The following is a 21874-nucleotide window of genomic DNA, read 5'->3' as shown; positions in this document are numbered from 1 at the left end:
TTCAGCTCAGTTTATTTGCTTTCCTTACTTGCTGTATTACATTTCTCAATATTTGTTGTTATTTTGCTTTTTTATTTTCATCTCTACACTGTTGATATCTTTTCCAGACTTGCTTTTCAGATAGGTACATACTGATAGTGTGAGAGCAAAACTCAAAATACTGTTAGTACCTATACCATTAGTACAGCTACTGCTAACTGCTAACTGAGAGTCTGATAGCATACTTAAACTTGTGAAACGACAAAAGCTGTAAATATATTATCATAGACTCTCCCCTGTTTTTAGTAGAAAGAAATATAGTAAACTACCAAGGGTTTTAAATAATTATACGTTGGAGCTACAAATCGTATAATTAAATTAAATAAAAAAAAATATGTGTGTACTTTGTACGCACGTAAGAAGTTATACTTCTATTATATAATTTCAACGAAATAAATATACTTAACAGCTTATTTGTATTTTATTTAAATATTAAACTAACTTTCTTTCAAAAATTTTTATTAAAACAATACCAAAAATTAAAAAAAAAAGAATATGAATCGTCCGGGATTTGAACCCGGGACCTCTCGATCTCTGGTTTAATGCTCTACCAACCAAGCTATCAAGCCCCGTCTACGTGACGTCTCAGATATAATTACACATCACGGTGACAAATAGATCAAGTGAAGTATAAAAATGTTATAAGATATATTTTATTATCTTACTCCCGAGGAAGGCAAATCCAAAGACACAAAAATTATAATAAATAATACATTTAGTAAAAACCCTAATATGTATATTCTTTTAATGACTTATTTGCGCTGATATATACATAATTTGAAAGATTAGCAAAGAACTACATACTGTCTGTGTGCGCATGCGCCCAGAATTATAAAATTTCACTCTCGATCCTAAAGAAGTATATCTTGAAAAAGATTTTCTTCACATTTCACTGTACAATTTTTAAACGGAATCACTAAATAAATTTCAACAATTTATAGTTTTTGTTCGAGTTAAAATAAAAAATACTCGCAATTCTTTAGCAGCCCGAAAACAAAAAAAAAACGGTTTGCCTTTTTGTTCCATTTCCTGCAAACACCACTGTTAGAAACACAACGACTTGTGTGCCAAATTCTATCAGATTATATTGAGTTTGCCTCTCGCCGTCACGCCTTTTCTCTATGAAAGAGAAATCTTTGAAGATGGTCGTAATAAAATTGATTTTGTTTTCTGGCTTCTGTTTTGTACAAATTCCGGCAAAAAATACCTACACACACTCTAGAAATAAGCAAGACAATAGCAGATAACAGAAATATATGAGCGCGGCAGAGATATAGGACCCGCACTCCTAATCCATGGCGAAGATATATTCTTTGGGATATTTTTTTAAAATAATTCCAAGAAAGATATGTTGCGTCATTGAAATATGAGGGATTTTTTATGTCACTATGTTTTGTTGTGCATGCTTTTGTTTTATTGTGCCTCGCTTAGGGTAATATATAGAATTTAAGCACGGTCCTCATTTGTTGCAGGACAAAGATATCCTGACGTAAAATAAAATAGTAATAAATTTGGCTTAGTCCTTGTTTTATATTACTTTGCTTTTTAGAGGTGTTTGTTTGTTTTCCATCATGTTGGTTACATTTTTCCACTAAAGAAGAATACGGCTCCGGATTTGAATCTAATAGAAATAATTGGAACATGAGGAAAGAACACGTACACCGAGAGAAGAATTTTTTTCTCCTAAAACACTGATTTCTTTGAGCCATCTTTCTTAAAAGTTAATATATCATATTAACTGAAACGTACCGGTTCACATTTGTATACAGAAAATTTGAATACAACACTATTTGTTCTTAAGAAATGAAAGTAGGGATGTAATGTGTAGAGAGAATGCTTGTGATTGGCGAAGAGATTGATGAAGGGAGAACAGAGTGGTTGAGTCTCAGATTAATGAAGGAAAAAGATTTACTGTGTAATGAAGATCGGAAAGGAGCAGTCCAGTTTGAAAAATAGTAATTTTGTGTAAAATGGTGAATTTGGTGGCCGTGTAAGCAGATTCGTGATCGAGTCGAGAAGTACAATCTCCTCGTGTCCGAATAGATTCCAGTTTTCTGTCTGGAACGAGTAGCCGGTTTGTATCAATTTTGCACAAGATATCGAGCTGAGAGAAAGAATCTTGGAATTATAAAGATTGATAATGTGTGTATCGAGATGAAATAGAGGAGAGATTTCGAGCGAGTGCTGTTTTTTGTTTGTGAAACAGTTTGGAAGAGAAAGACCGTAGCAGCATCCGAGGAGCACGTGTGGGAGAACCGAGGACAACACAATCCATGAAAAGAAGTAAAGAAGATAAAAAAAGGTTAGTTAGATTATTTGTGAAAAGGAGAGAGTTATTGTGTATTACATACCTTATTTGTTTTTTGTCAATTTAACAGTTTTTACAGCATAATTTATTCATTCATAAATTCATAGAAGAGATAAATAATCTATTTAAAAGGTAAATTAAATATTGTTTTTTTTTTAATAATAAGAAGAGTCTACCAAATCATTTAAATGAAAATTTGTTAAAAGCAAAAGGAGATAGTAGAATTAAAGATTAATTTTATTAGATAAGAATATTTTGACAATAGAATAAAGTTTTAGCATACATTTTGAATCTTATATTTATGGTATAGTATATAAATAAATAATATTTATAAAATTTATATGAATTTGAGTATATTTACTTCCCCTGTCTTGTCCTGGATAAAGTAAGCAACGAGAAATACTAGAAGCCACAAACTAAAGGTGATACATTAAAATCAATTAGCCCTGAGAATATTTTTTATTGGAAAGTTTTATTAAATTTTGGTTTCGTTTCCATGAGTAGCAATTAAATTAATTAATTAATTAATTGAATTAACAAAAAGGCTGATCAATCTCATAACCGAGAGAAAATACAGAGCATAATAATAGTATTTTGAGATAAAAATAGGACAAGGAAAAAATTTCCTTTAGGTGAAAAAATTTTCCTAAAATAACACCAAACAAAATCAAAAATATATACAAGCGAAGACTCAATATTAAGAAAACCCCTATGGAATCAGAGAAATTGATTTCGTGTGACAGTATCGTGAAACACATTGTGTTTTTATCACTGTGCTAAACATTTATTATCAAACAAAATCATTACAAATGTCAGCTTATGTATTTCTTAAGATTTATCGATAATTAAAACGGTTCTCTCCCATGGACCATAAAAATGTACGTAAAGAGAGCAATAACTCGAGTTTTATACCACCACGAGAGATATTTTTCAGTCGTGTATAAATTAGGGTTACTATGCCGTAATGTGGAAAAATAGAACATTATAAGGCAATTAACCTATTTTTAAAGTTAGTGTTCGTAATATTATTTATATATCTGTTAACCACCTGCCTTATTCTTCAGCGACTGTTCCAAATAACGGATAATAAATCGTTTTTCTAGAATAACGATGTTTTTTGACCTCTGCTTTAATTGGGCCCATTTATATTTGTTCTGGCGTCTAGAATACATGTTTAAATGTCAATGTTACGGTCAAGATTATACAGTGTGTAGAAAAATCAACGTGTCTCGGTACTTTTTTTATTTTTGATAATATTTTTAACAAAGGTGGAAAAAATGACAAAAAAACTGTGTAATGTAAACTTACTTATTAACCCTTATTAACCCTAATACACCGTCTCTCAGACGGCATCGTTTGTTGAAAGTGGGATATTTCCCTTCCTAGAAAATTTGAAGGTCATCCGTTTATGACTTTTCAAGTTGGGTTGTTATTTACTAGTATTGAATTCAGCAATTTGCTGCAGGTTGTTATTCGAAAGATATTTAGACTCAAAGTGTGATTTCCGTCTAATAGACGGGGTGTTAGTGTTTGTGCCCAGTTCGTCATTTAACATAATGTGCCCCAGTTCGTCAAAAAGTTCAAATAAGGGGATAAAGACTATGAGGAAACTCTTTTGAAATGACTTGATGAGGTAGAAGACGACGTAAGCGAAGTGGGATCAATTTGTGATGAAAATGTTGCCACTGACTACCATTGCTACACTGTACAAATTTTAGTGCCTGTCAGTTTTTTTTTGTTTTAATATTTTTTAAATTTTTTTTTATTTTCATGTTTATTACTCTTTGTTTAACTCGATTGTAAATTTTTATCAAAATTCTTTAATTTGTTTCATTTTTATCCCACTTTTTTTCAGGAATAAAAAGTCACACAAACAATCCTTCCATTCTTGTTATAATGTTTTGTAGTTTAATAAATACAGAAAAACTAGATCAATTACTGTGTTTTTTAGATAAGTAATACTTTCAGTAAATCATCGAAATATTTTTTTGCATTATAATATTTAACAAAAGAAAAATAACCAGTAAAATGTGAAACCCGTCTGTCAGGCGGTTAGTTAGTGTTTGCGCCATTGATTTAAGATGTTAGTGCTTAAGGGTTAAGATTAATTGATTAATCTTTACGTTAAAAAGAAAACTGAACAGTTGAAGATAAAGTACAAAAATATGTATTGGCTAATAGGTAGGTACTCTCAACTTTCCATCCAGAAAGGCAGATATGGCCTACAATTATGGGGCTGTACCAAAAAAAGTAATTACCGCAATTTAGAAACGCTCCAGAACCGAATATTAAGGAATATTGTATGTGCTCCTTGGTATGTTCGGAATGACGATTTGCGTAGAGATCTTAAAATCGAATCTATTCCAAATGAAATTAAGAAAGTCGCCAGGAGACATGAATAGAGGCTTCATAAGCATCCCAACCATGAAGCACTTCAGCTTCTTGTCAACGAACCCCAGATGCGAAAGCTCAAGAGGACTAAACCGTTCGAGCTCGTGTAATGTGTGAAGTTGTGCCGGGCTTAGTTAGTGTTGTGCAGTGTATTGTAGCCACAACAAAGACGTGAGCAATTAGTGAAAAGCAGAGTCAGTGCTGTGCTGTGTAGCCACAACAAGGGAGTGGGCATTTCATGTAAAAAAAAAGCTAGGATGGACCAGGTGACATCTAGTTTACAAACATTTTTAGGGAAATTAGGTTAAAGAAAAAACACTGATTAATCTTGTAGATTAGGTGTCGTTATATTGTTTAAATAAAAAAGAATTGATTACCCGGTTAGAAGAAGATCTATATTTATGGAAGAATGCAAAACATAACTAAAATTTTTAAAATATTTAATTTGGAGAACTGCCTACCTACATTAAAGCAGATGACCAGCTGACAGACAGTAGACAGTGTCAATAGAAAGAGGAGTGAGACCAGGATGCATTATGTCCCCAATGTTATTTAATGTGTACTCTGAATATCTGTTCGAGAAAGCACTGGAAAAACTACAGGAAGGCGTATTTCAATAGAGTGAGTGTAAACAACATTAGATATGCCGACGATGAAGTAGTTTTTGTAGATACCTTGGATGTTTTACAAACAATAATGTTGCGTATATCAGACATAAGTAGAGAATATTATACAGGATCTTAATACGAAAAAAAAAAAACAAAGTAAATGGTAATCGATAAGCCTGAAATAATAAACACTTTTATAAAGTATGTATTAGATATTTCACGAAATATTTGTAGATTTAAAACAATTCAATATTTTTGCGTGTAAGACTTATTTTAAAAATAGCATGTGTAATGTTTGTGAATATTATATATTACCAAACTTGTCGACGAAGCTAAGTTTGCGACCCAGGGCACGGTTGACATTGAACTAACAAAATAAAGCGCAACGAAGTAAAAATAGACCGATTACCCTAAGATCGTGCAAGAAGTTATTTAAGATTATTTTTATTTCGTAACTAACTATTAAGATTGTACTCGTAATTATTGCCTGGTAATTAATTCTACGCAAAAGTTTGGTGTAGGCCGGCTGAGTACGTTAACTACTGTACAATATTATAACAACACCAATTATCTAATACATGACTAAGGCCCTTTCATACGTTATTATAAATGGTTTTTCAACACTTCTAATTTATTTAATCTATGAGGTTGTTGTTTTAAACGCTTTGAAACTTTTTAACTCGTCTGAATTTCACGAAACAAAATGAAAGTAATAAAGCTAAACGATTCGCTCGTACTTGCCGCTCGAGTTAATTTTAAGCTTTGCAAAATCACTGCTTTAAATGTTAATCAAAAGCACGGAAACTAAAATGAAATAGACAGCAGGAAATAATAACGCAAATGACTCACCATATAACTCCACATTCGCAGATGCTCCACATATTGCCGGACCTGAAACAAAGTTTTAAATTTAATACCCTACTAGCTAGCCACTCTCGGTTTAAGGATTTATAGGATTTGTTAAAATAGACTAATCGGACTAGATTAAATATCCGGGAATTTAAAGCGCCCTTATAATATATTTATGCAATTAGTAAAAACTTTTTTTAATACTTTTAGATATAAATACTGTTTATTTTCTAGCGAAACTATATAAACTTTTTTCAAAAAAGGAATTCTATAAGTTATTGTAAGATTGTTAAGATGGTAAGAGAACTTGAAAAATGAAGTGATATTTTATAATTTGTAGTGATATGTATTTGTTTTCTGTATATACAAATATTTATGCGATTCTTATAACAAATCTGTGTTTTACGTTATGTATACGTACTGTACTTCTGTTTATTAATGATTGTCCACGACTGTGTCAAAATAATCTCAATTTTTATTAGTTTTCTTAATCGAAATCATATACTTAGTATATCTTATGCACTATGAGCAATGAATAATCAATATTCACTACCTTTGATCACTTCTCTTCCCATAAGTAAATAATAGTGAGGTATACCGATTGTACTTTTCCAACGATTTTCCGACGCGCGAAAACGCGATGCATAAACGTACACGATCGAAAAGTGGAAAATAAATGTAAAAGACGGTTTGCTTGCTTTCGATTCAGAGGGATGCACAATCGCTGGGCAGCTGTTTCTACCATTGCAGGCTTCCTCAACAGCGCTAGCGTGCACACCTCTGAAACTGGTTTTCGATTCAGAGGTGTGCACGCTAGCGCTCTTGAGGAAGCCTGCAATGACAGAAACAGCTGTCCAGCAATTGTGCATCCCTCTGAATCGAAAGCAAGCAAAGCCATGTTTTACTTTTCTATCTTTACTCTGATTTGATTACTAGGAAGTTTCTTTCTGTCCTTTTCCTAGACGAATGAAAACGGAATGTGACTGCATATAGTACAGCCCTTTTTGTTTTCTATATTCGTCGTCTGCTGTTTTATAAATTGTAAAAGTCGCAGATTAAAGATGTACCAGAAAGATATTTCAACAAGAAAAGTTTCAGATTTAAATAACTATTTACCATTTTAATTTTTATTATAATGTATTCTGCATCTGAGACTTTTCAGTTTGTGGAAAATAAAAGTTGATTCCGCATACTTCCAATGACTGCTCCTGCGATTTGTTTATCGTCATTCCACAAGCCAAATGCAAGGAGAATTATAGAAGTTTAAAATTAAATGGCAACTCTGTTGGAATCATCGATATTTAAAAGAATTTCTCAGCATTTGATAAGTGTGAATTATTGATAATCAATAAGTCACTAAACGAAGGATATTTAGTGCAATTTCCAGTAAATATGGGTAAGCGAATATTTGGTGCCCACTATTTATATGAGATTGGTCATTGCTAGAGGAATGACCAGGATCTGGTAGGGAAGACACTTGATTTAAGTCTTCGACTCGAACTTGTATGGTGAATTTGAGGTCCATACCTTTATTTTTATATTCCTCTCTATCCTCGGAGTCACTGGGTGAATCTAGTAACTAAATTTAATTTTGAGTGAAGTCGTAATTAACTAAGTTCACCTTGAGAAGGTGTGTACAAGACATCAGTTAATGTTTATCATTAAAAGAGATATTAGCGCTGTATCACTTTTCTTTGCTCTTACTTCTGACACTCTAACAGGTTAAAGTACTTCAGATCTCTGATTTATGTGAGTCATTACTTGTGTCGTGAAATTGCCTTGTGGTCTTATATAGGGCTGTTGTAGAGCTTAAGTTGTACGTTTTTAACCGAATCTGTTATTAAATTATTGTGATCGTCTATATTTAGAAATTTGGGATTATTATTTTGTAAAATTTCGGATATATTTTTTTATGTGTGATTCTCGCTGCTTTAATAGATTCCAAACTATGCGTTTGTAACTGTTTATTATGTTTGCTATTTCTTTTAGTTTATCAATTATTTATTTATATATTTATCAGTTATTTATAAGTTATCAGTTATTAAGTGCTTCTTCTGGTAAAGCGTTTTATACATTATATACGAATATAGATACACCCTATACATTATCAACCATTTATTGTAAAACGAAATTGCTACACTAATACAAATTAAGGAACTCAAATAGAGTTTAGAAACCTTTTACCACTGAACTATTCTAGTTTTGTGTAGTAGGCGAACCATCCTCGCAACTAAAATTACATGTTCAGAATTGTTGTTTTATGTAGCAGCGCATCAGACCGACTTAAACAAGTTAGAACTTAGTTTGTTCTTAGTACAGTTTCTAGTCCACAGCCGGGATAATAAAATTATTTGTAAATTTAGCATAGGAAGTTATTATACAATTGAAATGGGGAGACAAGGATTATACAGGGTGTTAGTCAATAAGAGCGATAAACAGGGGATAATTCTGCATGAAAATATGAGAGCTTACTATATCTATGTCCAAAAATCCTTCGTTTCCGAGATACAGGGCGTTGAAACTTTTCTTACAAATTGACGATTTCCTTTTTGGGTTGAAGCCGGTTAATATGTGCAAATAAAATTTGGTGGGTTCTAAGCAGTAATTATTCTGCATTTTTTGACATAAAACAATGAATTTTATTTTCATCATTGGCACGCATGCAGGTAATGGTCATAATTAAAAAAAAAATGGTACACATCTGAGATACTTTAAATTAAAAACTATGTATTTTTGAATTTCTCGTTAAATTTGTGCCGTTTTTATGAAAAAAAAAACCTAAACACGTATTTCCCTTTCTTTAATACCTTATCAAGGACTATCTAATAAAGTCACACTAAACCAGAACAATAACGCAAAGTGACGCTAAAAGCATTTTTAAAATAGGCTCTAATATACAATATATGCTCAAAATGAATTCGTTGAGATGTGACACAACATTCGACTCTTCGCCTGAGTGATTATCGTATTCGCACAAATATTCCTCGTGTATTTATTATTGGACCGAGTATAGGGGGTTGGACCGAGTATAGGCGGTATAACCTTAGCATCTCGCACGAAGGAAACGTCGTTGCCACCTCCAGGACCACTACCATCTGAGGCTTGTCTGGAAGCTACAGCCGGCAGCCCCGGCACCAGACTCGGGTGCGTAAGGCCAATAACCTACCCAACTTAAATTCTTATTACTGATACTTTGGTAGAAACAAACCGGACGGATCAAATGTTGACGACTTTGGCATCACCGAAAACACGGACACGATTTGGTTGCTGGAATGTTAAAACTCTGTATGAGATTTCTAAACTGGCTCTAGCAGTAAAAGAATTAAATTAAGCTTTATTGGTCTATCGGAAGTAACATGGTTGGGCAATGGTCAAAACCATACCCAAACAGAGAGCGGAGTGGGTCCTCTACTCAGCAAACAAGCCAAATTTCATTGAAACTTATTAGTGATAGAGTTATGACTGACAGATTTTATACCCGATTAATTATTAGAAGAATTTTTTACCAAGCCACAAAAACAAGATTTGTTTAAGTTAGTAATGTTTTATATTTTGAGAACGATTTTCCGAAGTGACAAATTTTCATATTCCTTAATTTTACATTTACTTATAGTCTGGGCAGATTATCGGAGAATAGGCTATTTTTGGGAAAAGTTATTTAACATCAATTTTATTGTTGCAATCGAATCTTATGATTGTATTTATTAATAATATAGGTATGCAAAATCCGCAGATAGTGTGCTACTTTTTTTATAAACAATATGGCGCCCGAAAATCGTGTTTCTCTCAATTTTTGCTCTGTAACTCCAAAGATTTTAACTTTACACCAAAAACACCTAAATAAAAATTCACCGTAATTAAATTCTGCATAGAGACGTATTTTTCCAGATTAACTTCGACGATAATTTCCCCGGAAAATGCGGGTTTTTTCAACAAAATCTTTAATTTTCAACTAAAATTTTAGATAAGTAATTGTTTATCAATAATTAAATAACTTGGTAATGTAAAAGCTCTTGTCGTATAGATTATAATTCCAGAAGCCGATGGAAATTGAGTAAACAGTTTAGCAAAAATTGAAATGTTAATTAGAAATTTTCGGTCGCTATAATAACCACAATAATTATTATGATACATAAGAATAACTATGATTTTTGTATAAAAAGACACTGTAGCTATAATGTACTTTACAGAATTGAAATTGGACTATTTAAGCGGCCTCAGGAATATTTTTAAATTATAAACAACTTTTTGGCTTATAAACAAATAGAATATCTCGGGAAATGTTAAATTAAATTAAATCATGAAAAAAGTATTGGAAAAAAATGGTAGGGCGTTTCTTTTAAAAGAAAAAACGTTTAATTGTGATTAGTGGTTCCTGAGATACAACCGGTCAAAGTTGACCGGCATTTACGGCAAAGATATAAACAATAGGATCATAGTTTTCAAACCATCGCCTTTTTGTTTTTGGTCTCTTTCTCCACACCAATTTTCGTATCTTTAAAATACTCATAACATATATTATTATAATAAAAACTATCGATATTACGAGTGAAAATTGCCAAAAATAGCAAAATTCCAATCAAAAATTAGGTTGGATAAAATGTAATCTCAAAGTTCAAAATCGGTATACATTAAAAAATGCATTTTCTCGGCTTCTGAATGAATTTTTTTCATTCTTTTTTGTTCCTTAATAACTCGAGTAGAGACATCTAACTAACGCATTATTAAATGTCAAACTTGCTTTTGTTTTGTTATAATAAATTAATTTATTTATTATAACATAAATTTTTAATTTGTTTAAATAAAGATTGTTTAAATAATTATACCGCTTTCAAATGAGAATATTTTAACGTTAAAAGGTACAATTGTTGTAATTTTATCCAAAAAAAGTCTACAACTGGAAAAAATTATGTAGTTTTCCTTTCTTATGAATAAATTAATCTACTATAACAAAAGAAAACCAAGATTAACATTTAATAATGCGTTAGTTAAATGGATCTACAAGAAAACGCATTTTTTTAACGTATACCGATTTTGAACTTTGAGAAAATTACATTTTCTCCAACCTAATTTTTGATATTTTGCTATTTTTGGCAATTTTCACTCGTAATATCGATAGTTTTTATTATATTAATATATGTTACGAGTATTTTAAAGATATGAAAATTGGTGTGGAGAAAAAGGACAAAAACAAAAAGGTGATGGTTCGAAAATTATGATCCTATTTTTTATATCTTTGCCATAAATGCCGGTCAACTTTGCCCGGTTGTATCTCACGAACCACTCATCACAATGAAACGTTTTTTCTTTTAAATGAAACATCCTGCCGGTTTTTTTCTAATACCGTTTTCATGATTTAATTTAATTTAATATTTACCGAGATATTCTATTTGTTTATAAGCCAAAAAATTGTTTATAATTTTAAAATATTCGTAAATTTCTAATTAACAATTTAATTGTTGCTAAACTGTTCTTTCAATTTCAATCGGCTTCTGGAATTATAATCTATACAAAAAGAGCTTTTATATTACCAATTATTTAACTATTGATAAACAATTACTTATCTAAAATTTTAATTGAAAATTAAAGATTTTGTTGGAAAAACCTGCATTTTCCGGGGAAAATTTTCGTCGAAGTAAATCGGGAAAAACACGTCTCTATGCAGAATTTAATTACGGTGAATTTTTATTTAGGTGTTTTTGGTGTAAAGTAATCTTTGGATTTATGGAGCAAAAATTGAAAAAAACACAATTTTCGGTCGCCATTTTGTTTATAAAATAAGTAGCACACTATCTGCGGACTTTGCATATACTCCATCCGCTATAACTTTTCCCATGCGGTACGCTACATTTTCAATTAAATTAAGTCAAAACAGAAAGTGAAACGTACGCCGATGTGTGTAGTATATAGTATACAGTATACAAAATGTATATACATATCGACGTTCGTTTCAATTTATGTTTTGACTTAATTTGATTGAAAATGAATCGTACCGCATGGGAAAAGTTATAGCGGACGGACTATCTATATAATTAATATATACAATAATAACATTCGATTCCAGCAATAAAGTTGCTGGTAAATAACTTTTTCTTGTATTTTGCTAATTAGCCTAGAGTATTACAGTTTTAACATTATACTGTATATAATATTTAATAATTAATATCACTTAATGCCACTTTAAAACAAAATTATTAGCATTTCCGTTGTCTGTTTTTTTTTCTGTTACAAATTGCCTCAGTTTTCCGCTGTCTAGTATTTTGCGAGAGCTTTGTGGCATGTAGATTTCCGTATTCCGTATTCCGTACCAGTAGCTGATAACCACCCCATATTTCTTTGATGATAAATTAACTTCCAGAAAGCAAAACATCCGTGGGGATTTAATAATTTCAAATTTAAGCTTGTTTTATGGCCCGTCGGAGAATTAGTTACTACCAACAAATCTCAGTTTTCATCGCAAACACACAATGTTTTTCGAGGCAGATATTTTACGTGGTTTTGCTTCCGAGAGTTGGGAAATCAGACTCACTTCAAGTCGACTACTAAATTTACCTTTTGTACACATTCATCTACTTTGTAACAAGGAAATGTAATCTCATCGCTTTTATTACTTTTTTATTATTGAAAGGATTCAAAACAAACAGCGGTGAAACTCTCCAGCAATCTATAATACTCAAGAGAACTTGTGTATCTACAGGGAGAAAAGTTTTACTTACTTACGATCGTTTAATAATGAATTTCTAACCTTGACAACAGTCGAAGAATAATTTACTGGTTACATTTTTCGTTGTGCAAGTCAGATTTTTTTTAAGTTACCATGCATTATAATCCTCATAAATAAATCTTTATCTCTTTTGCAATTATTAAAAGATGGATTTAAAAATATATTAATTTTCTCTTCCCTTTCTATTTCCTCAACTTTTATCCTGTATAATTTTATTTATAATTCTGGAACACTTGCGAAAGAATACAAAGGTTTATTTGAAGAAACGTTTATTTTTCATCCAATCAACAGATTTTTGTTGTCAATTTGATTCGACGCGCCTTAGCAAGACGAAAATAAATATATACTTCTGGTTTTTATATCACTTCCGGTTAAAAAGTTTGAACTGGAATGCCACATTCTAGCCGCAAAAATAGTTATCACTCAATCTTCGCTTGTCCACTGCTGGACATAGACCTCCCTAATAATTTTCCATCTATTTACCTTCTTGTGCCTCTTGCATCCAGTTCATATGACAACGTTTTAGATCATCAGTCCAACGTGTTGTTGGACGACCGGCGACCTCTGCTTTGGTAGGCCTCATCTCTTGTATCCATTCCAGTTTCCGCTTTATCCATCTGTTATCTGTCATTCAAGTCACGTGACTTGCCTAGTTCAATATGAGTATTGCCATTCTCTCTACTGCATCAGTCACTCCCGATCTTTGTCGTAGCTGGCGGTTCGGGATCTTGTCTCACAGTGAAACGCCCAACATAGCACACTTCAGCGCCCTGTGAGACACATGGATCTTTTGCACTGTTCTCCTTGTCATGGTCAACGTTTCCGCACCGTAAATCAACACTGGCAAAACACACTAATTAAAGGTTTTTCTTTTAAGCCATATTGGTATGTCAGACGATTTGAAAATATGGTTCAACTTGCCGAAGACTCCCAGGTCAGTCTTATAAGACGGATAGGTTTTCTTTTCGTATGAGAATCTCATGACCTAGGCATTTATAGGCCATTACCTGGTTTGTGGATTTTGTTCCTACAAGATTTGTCATCAGCTGGGTTTTAGATATATTTATTTTTAATCCCCTTTCTAGCGAGGAAAGGTAGAGCTGATTTAAAAGTTCTTTGGCCTCATCAATCCTATCAGCTATTAGTACAATATCATCTGCAAGCCTCAGGTATAGTTTGTTCGCTAAACTCAGACGCAACTTTCTAGATATTTTAGTCGGTAATTTTGCCAATTTTAGTAAAATTGGCAAAAAATAATTACTAAATAGTTGATGATCACTAAATAGTTAGTAATTTTGCCAATTTTTGCAAAATTGGCAAAAAACAAAAAAATTATCGACTAAAATATCTAGCCAGTTGCGTCTGAGTCTAGCGAACCGACTATAGGCAAGCTTTTCCCCGTTTATGTTTATGCCCATGTCGGTCAGTCGCAGAAATAATACATATGTGATATATCAATGAAGTCACTGTTTGGTTACTGTTCACCCACGTCTCGATCAAACACATATGCGTGTTTCACGCAAGGTTTCTTCTCGTACAAGGTTTAATTGTTTTTAATGGATTAGCGGTTTTTCTATATCGGATCAGCGTCTTAACTATTGCGCAGAGAGAAAAAGCGTTTGTTCAGCCATAATTGAACCCAGAAAAATTTCGTGATAATATTTGAATCCATAGAAAGGTTCGCATTAATAGTTAAACCCAGAGGAACATTCGCGTACTGATATATATGCGTTGGCAACGAAAGTTAACATAATAGATGCACTTCTGTTGCCTTTTCTGGCCAACAGTGCAGAGAGAATCCCCAGTTGTCAATTTAAAGCATACTGTCTGTACTGGGTAGGGATGAAACCCTACTGTACTAACTGTTAGTCACAGTTGTCTTAGGAATTATTTAAAACTATGGATTGTAATTAAGTGTTTAATACAGTAAAAAATATAAGATTATTTTTTGCATGTGAACAATTGAAGCTTTTTTGGGATCTCTAATAAAAGATATAACGGACTTTGTGACAAAATAAGCCTCAATTTAACCAAAAAATTATTTTATTAATTATTTTATTAAGGTTTCGAAGTCCAAATCGCATGTCTTTGTCAAAATACAAAATATTAGTAAATTAAACAAAAATTTTGTTGCTTAGTAAAAAATTCTTCTAATAATTTAATTTAATCTGACTCATTTATATCGGCAATTCAGACACATATTATACATTTTAAAGTAGAAGACTTTAAAATGATATTGCCAAAATTTATGAGTTGCGTTCCTGGAACGACTTTACTGAAAGATAGTTCATTCGATTACATTCATAACGCAACTCAAAAATAGTGGCAATATCATTTTAAAGTCTTCTATTTTAAAAAGTATAGGTAATATATATCTGAATTGCCGATACAAATGGGTCAGATTAAATTAAATTACCTATTATAAGAATTTTTTACTAAACAACAACATTTTTGTTTAATTTACCAATATTTTGTATTTTGACAACGATGTCCGATTTGGACGTCGAAACGTTAATAAAATCATTTATTAGTTAAATTGTAGCTTATTTCCTATTTAGAATAGTTAATTACAAAATGCCACAAGGAAATAGCTTCAGAACAACATTTGTCACAAAAGTTCATCACCCTGTATAAGCTGCCAATTTAAAAAAAAAATTAAATGAATTTTAGTTAATGAGTTAGTAAATTAGATCTAACATCTAGTCTTTCTTAAACGTGTAATTTACCACCGTCACCAACAATTACTACCCCTAAGTAGAAAATAAATCCTACCTCATTTATATGCAGAGGGGTTATGCGGTGTACCTACTCGTAAATTAAATAAACTTCACTTCCATACGAAGTAGCACTAATAAAGCTACTGAGTTAAGATGCGATCCACGTGTTCCTTTCACGGATACTGGAGAGCCGTCGCTGTTCGATATAAGATTTAAGTGCAACAAATTATTGTGAAAATTCCACACCTGTAATTTTGAACCAATCAAAATACGTTATTTTGACGGATCACCATGGCAACGGAGGTATTTTATCGGAAATTTTTTGCTCGTGGGGTACCCAACAGCGAATTATAGTGGAAATTTTTTGACGTTTACAATAACAGAACATTTTTGACAGACTGGTTTTTATTTGTTTACATAATTTAGTTTTGATTCATTTTCTATCACTTGTAGTTACTCAAAACTTATGTAAAATTGAAGAATATACTATTTTCTATCTTGAAATGGTATTCCCATGCAACTACAATGAGTAGAAATTACGAATTTGAAAGCCTAAATAATTGCTGACAAAGCTATGGCGCGCTATTAATCTGTTCATGCAGCTTTGGATTTTCAAATGCAAATTTGGTGTGGAATTTTCTTACCGAATACCACGCGAAGTCAAATTAATATCCGGAAATTTTTTTTTGATCATGAATATTTTTAGAAAATTTCCCTCGTCTGCGACTCGGGAAATTTTCAAAATATTCATGATCTCAAAAAACTTTCCGGAAATAATTTGACCTCTAGTGGTATTACTAGTGAAAATATAAAAAGCTTAGGGGTAAAAAACCAAAGGACGATATAGTAACCAGAAGTAAAGTTTATAGTTTATTTAGTATTTCGTCATTATTTATGATTTAACTTAAAAAAAAACTCTAACCCCAGTGGTTTAAAGTATTAACTTTTCTCTTCGATCTATATGTTTCTTCTAATTAACTCTTTGAAAGCATAGCCGTTTCGGATGTTGGCGACAATCATGGTAATCTGTGCTTTGCACACTGCTGCTCTAAAAAGGTTTGTGGTTGTTGTGTTGAACCACGTATTTCAGTCAGTTTAAACCAGTAAAACCTTCGCTATCCTGGTCCACGTTTTGTTTTCCTTCTACTTTTCCCAATAAAATTAGTTGGAGCAATCCATATTTTTCGCTATTCCTCATGGTTCAGTTCTTCTTTTTTCTTCTTGTATGCAGGTTTTAAAGCCTGTTTCTTTTTCAATATTAGCCTCCTAAATTGTTTAAGTTATCGCACCATATTCTTTTTCTTGGTCTTCATCCATTTGGTGACTTATCTCGTGCTATTCGTACTATCCTATCCTCTGCCGTTCTACTAATGTGTTCGTTCCACTTCTGTCTCCGTTTTGTCACCCATCCATTTATGTCTTCTACATCGCATGATGTTCTTATGTTTTCGCTTTTCTCCCTATCCAACAGACTTTTCCCTGATATTCGTCGGAGTATTTTCATCACTGTTGTTTCTAGTAGTTGTCTCATTTTAGATGTGTCAGGTCTTGTCTCCGCCGTGTATGTCAATATAGGTTTAATTGCTGCTTTATAGATTCTTGCTTTTGTGTCTTGTCTTAGGTGTTTGTTCTATTAGATTGTGTCATTAAGGGATCCCGCCGCTTTACTTGCTTTTAAGCTTTGTTGTCGTACTTCCTCTTCAACATCTCCGTAACTGGTTATATCTATTCCTAGATATCTAAAACTTGCTTCCTGCTTTATTATTTTCCCATCAATTTCGATTTTACATCATAGTGGATATTTAGATGTTGTCATACATTAGGTTTTTTCTGCTGATATTATCATATTGTATTTGTTTGCTATTGTATTGAAGATGTGTGTTAATCTTTGGAGATCGTCTTCTGTCTCGGCGATTAATGCGGCGTCGTCTGCATAACATAATATTTGAATTTCTTTATTCCCCATTCTGTAACCATGACCTGTACGTACTGCTTCTATTATTTCGTCCATTATTATATTAAAGACCAGTGGGCCTAACGAGTCACCTTGTCTGAATCCTCTTTGTACTGGTATAAACTGCGTTAGCTTGTATAATATTGATTGGTATGTTTCTTCTATACAGTAAATGTAAGACGTCTTTGACTTGGATGCAATCGAAAGCCTTTGTAAGGTCTATAAAGCATATATATGCTGATTTATTGTACTCAATGGCCTTTTCTGTGATTTGTCTTAGTACAAATTCGGCGTCTACGCAGGATCTTCCGGGTCTGAATCCTTGTTGTTCTTCTTCGTCTGGTATCTTGCAGTGCAATATTGGTTTTTCTATAAGTTTTGTCATCTCTAGGGTTATACTTTCTCCTCCGTATTTTAGAAGCTCGTTGGTTCAGTTGTCTAACATAATTCTGCACTGAATCTTTCTTCTTTCTCTAGTCAAAGTGCTGTTTCCGACGTTCTAATATTTCCGGTTCCTCCATAATCATTTCTACATTCTTGTCTTGTCTTTATAATGCACAGTTTTCGGCTGGTGTTCTCGTTTTATTTTTTTGTCACTTAATACAGGTTCATAATTTGATTATTTTTATAGATTACAGAGGCTGTTCTCCAGTTTTTATAATGTTTTGTTCTCGTAGTTTCTTTTTTTATTGTAATATTTCTACGTTCAGCTGAAGATCATTTTTAATCGTTACTTATTCCACTCTTCCAATCCTTGTTGTTCTTAAAAATGAATAAACATCTTCAATTACGTTGCAACCCGAAATTGCAGCCATATCATATTCTAGTTCAATCAGAGAGTACAGCAAGCATTTCTACCGGTTTCGGGGCTTACTAGCCCCTCATCATGACATACATGCTCTTCTGTCTGAATTAACCAGGATAATACTTCGCGTGCAGTCATGGATTTCAACGAACGAAATGGCAGGGATGCCCTAGCGACATGCGGAGTATTCTCCTGGTTCATTCAGAGAGAAGAGCATATGTATTTCCTGATGAGGGGCTAAGAAGCCCCGAAACCGGTAGAGAAGTATTATTCTTAATGATTGGCGATAAAATTTTGTATGCACCGCGTCAGTAAAGACTCTTTACTGACTTGGTACATAAGTAACTAAACTTATGTGAATAGAACTCGGCCCACTTAAAAATTTGGTCATTTTTGAGGACTCGTATTTCTTAAACCTGTTGGCCGATTTAAGTGATTTTTAAACATTTTATAGCCTGATTCTTTAGCAATACCACTGTAATAATATTGTTGCTAAATAGATCAATTTTCATTGTATACCAGGTGTACCAATCATAGTGTGTTTTTTTCTCAAATTTCGCATCACTCTGTGGAATATTCTAGCATATATAAAATACTGAAATTAAAACTCAACCATGGCCTCATGTTTTCTTAACATCTTTTTTTTTTATTCATTCGTTTATGTTGGATATTAAAAAAGTTAGGTACTTTAACAACTAGACATGTTATTAATCAATACACGGTGTTTCTAAATAAGTGTGACAAACTTTAAGGAGTAATTCTGCATGAAAAAATAATGACAGTTGGATTGATAAACGTTTGTCCGCAAATGTTTCGTTTCTGAGATACGGTATGTTGATTTTTTTCTTACAAACTGACGATTTATTTATTGCTTTTAAACCAGTTGAGATCTGCAAATGAAATTTGGTAGGTTTTAAGAGATAGTTATTGCGGATTATTTGACATAAAATTAAGAATTTAATATTCACCATTGGCGCGCATACGGGTAATATGACCGGTCATATTACCAAATAAATAAATAAATCAGTAACAAATAAATTGACATTATATTGATTGTTTCCCACCTTTACACATATCAGAGGAGAATGTCAACTAAAACTGTCACTGTGACAGTGGCATTTCTCAAACCCGTTCGATACATCTAAAGGTGGGAAACAATCAATATAATGTCAATGTATAAGTTACTATCGCTAAATTTAACATCTCCACTGGGTTCATCTCCTTTTATCTCACAACTTAATATGTTTTCCATCTTTTGCGTGATTTTGCCGGTTATTAGTGCGCGCATCACTGTATACATACGTTCATACAAACATTCATTTTTATTAAACGCTTTTTCAATCGTTTGGGTCAAATCTATAGACGTTAATTTAACTGCCTTTTCTTCAATGAAAATGAATGAAAATTTGCAGACATATGCATTCGCGGAAACAATACACGAACAGTCACTAATTTTTTTTTGTTTAAATAAAAAAAAACGATTTACTGGAAAATGCTTAAACTGTCTTGTTTTTTACAATGAAGAAACTTTAAACTTTTACAGATTGTAGCTAATTATTTGAACTATACATAATTTCACTTTTTACGTTAATTGTTTACGTTATGGTTCATAAATAAACAATAAGTTTCAAATTTTTTGCTGATTCCAACTACTTTTCATGTTTGTACATCATATGTTTTATACATATATTTTAATAAACATGATCATATTTATATTTTAATGATTTAAAAGTGTAAGACTAAAAAGTAAAAAATAAAAAAATACGAAATTTTTTTGTAAGAAACGCTTTTTTTAGTTACCAGAGACTAAAATTAAAAATATAAAAAAATCAACTAAAAAGCAAAAAATAAAAAAATTCAAACTCGAAAGGTTATTCGACAAAAACTGTTAGACAGATTAAATATATAAAAATTTCACACATTCATTAAAAAATTGAAAAAATCTATCACATTCGATGAAGCCCCACGCTTTTCTTTAAGGAATGTGTTAGATTTTTCAATTTTCTAACGAATGTGTGGGATTTTTGTAAATTTAATCTGTTTTTGTAAATTTAAAAAGTTTTTTTCGAACAATCCTTCGATTTTCATTTTTTTTAGTTTTTGCTTTTTAATTGGTTTTTTTATAATATTTTTAATTTTAGTCACTCGTAACTAAAGAAAAGCGTTTCTTAAAAATTTTTTTTTCATATTTTTTTTATTTATATAGGAGAGGCAAATATTTAGATGGCTATTAAAAAATATAGGTTGGTGATAGAAAAGTGAAAATTTAGGGTTGAATGCAGATTTTGGTTCTACATCATATAAAATTAAGAAAAAACAGTTTGTCAAAAAAAATAAAAATTTAATAATTTAGGAGCGGGGCAACCCCCTTTTTTCATTTAGGTTGATCGTACCAACTCAGAAACAACTTTTATTAAGATCATCATACGATCAAATGCATAGTTTGTGAGTCTATAAGGTACATACCTACATACATACATACATACATACATACATACAAACATTCATTTTTATTTATATAGATAGAGAACCCTTCAATAAACTATAAATTATACTTCTTCACTTAATCTTAATCTTTTTCTAATACAATAACCTACTTCTAATTTTTGTCTAATTAAATCAACTTTAACGTTTCTAACTAAGTCATCATCAAAGTTCTAACCGCTAGCCATAATTTAATTTATTAAAATCTTTTAAACCCCTCCAATTTAAAACTCTCGATGGTGGTTTCGCGAAACTTGAAACTCGCCCGTTTAAAAATTTTAGCGGTAAGACGTGATTGAAATTTTTAGTCGGTAATGATTTCAATAAAAAGAAGTATGGAATTCAACCTGAAAATTCTTAAGAATTAATTTTGAATAAAGCGCAAGCAAAAAGCATTTGCCTTCTCCAACTAATGAAGTCATTAGCCACACCTCAGTTATTCATTTTAGCAGGAAATGACCCTAGAAGGCGCTGGGAGAGATCTCACTTTTGAATTATTCTCTTTTTAAGGGGTAGACAGACGCTAGGGCAGTAGCGTGCTCTTAGTTCTGAAATGGAGTAGGTATGCGCCAAATCTGAGCAGACAATAAAACCAGAAAAAGAGATGCTCATGGAAAATGTTTTGAAAAAGCTGAGTGTTGTTTAACCCGGGAGCAGTCGCGCCGTTAGAAAAAACCTAACATTTTATCCTTTTCCGTGATCACTTGATGAAAAATTTTGCAACATAACTTTCCACTCGTAAGTGCCTCGATGAAGATTGTAGTAATGAGTGGCATTTTTTTTTATTTTTTTTTTATTTTTTTATTTTTTTCGTGGAATTTATGGCATTGGCGAGAACCAATTAGCTTTAAAATTATTAGATATAGATATTTTTAACATAATAAGTAAATAAAAATGTAATAAAATAGAAATTTTTTAACTCTAACAAGGTACCTACCTCAGATTCCTGAGCATTAAGAACATGCACCGCTAGTCATGGGCTTTGGTGGCCAGAC

The 21874-nt window shown here is 32.1% G+C and overlaps 1 protein-coding gene across 1 annotated transcript in view; it reads right to left on the bottom strand.

The window, feature by feature from the left end:
* The window catches only part of LOC114326070 (octopamine receptor beta-2R-like), a 951551-nt gene that overhangs the window by 165695 nt on the left and 763982 nt on the right, over positions 1 to 21874 (bottom strand). The window contains exon 5 of the mRNA XM_028274268.2: positions 6196 to 6237. The gene's annotated coding sequence lies outside the window, so the exon portion shown is untranslated. The remainder of the gene's footprint in view (positions 1 to 6195; positions 6238 to 21874) is intronic.

The sequence above is a fragment of the Diabrotica virgifera genome, chromosome 7 (genome assembly GCF_917563875.1).
Source record: "Diabrotica virgifera virgifera chromosome 7, PGI_DIABVI_V3a".
Classification (NCBI taxonomy): domain Eukaryota; kingdom Metazoa; phylum Arthropoda; class Insecta; order Coleoptera; family Chrysomelidae; genus Diabrotica; species Diabrotica virgifera.
This window is presented reverse-complemented; position numbering and strand designations above follow the sequence as displayed.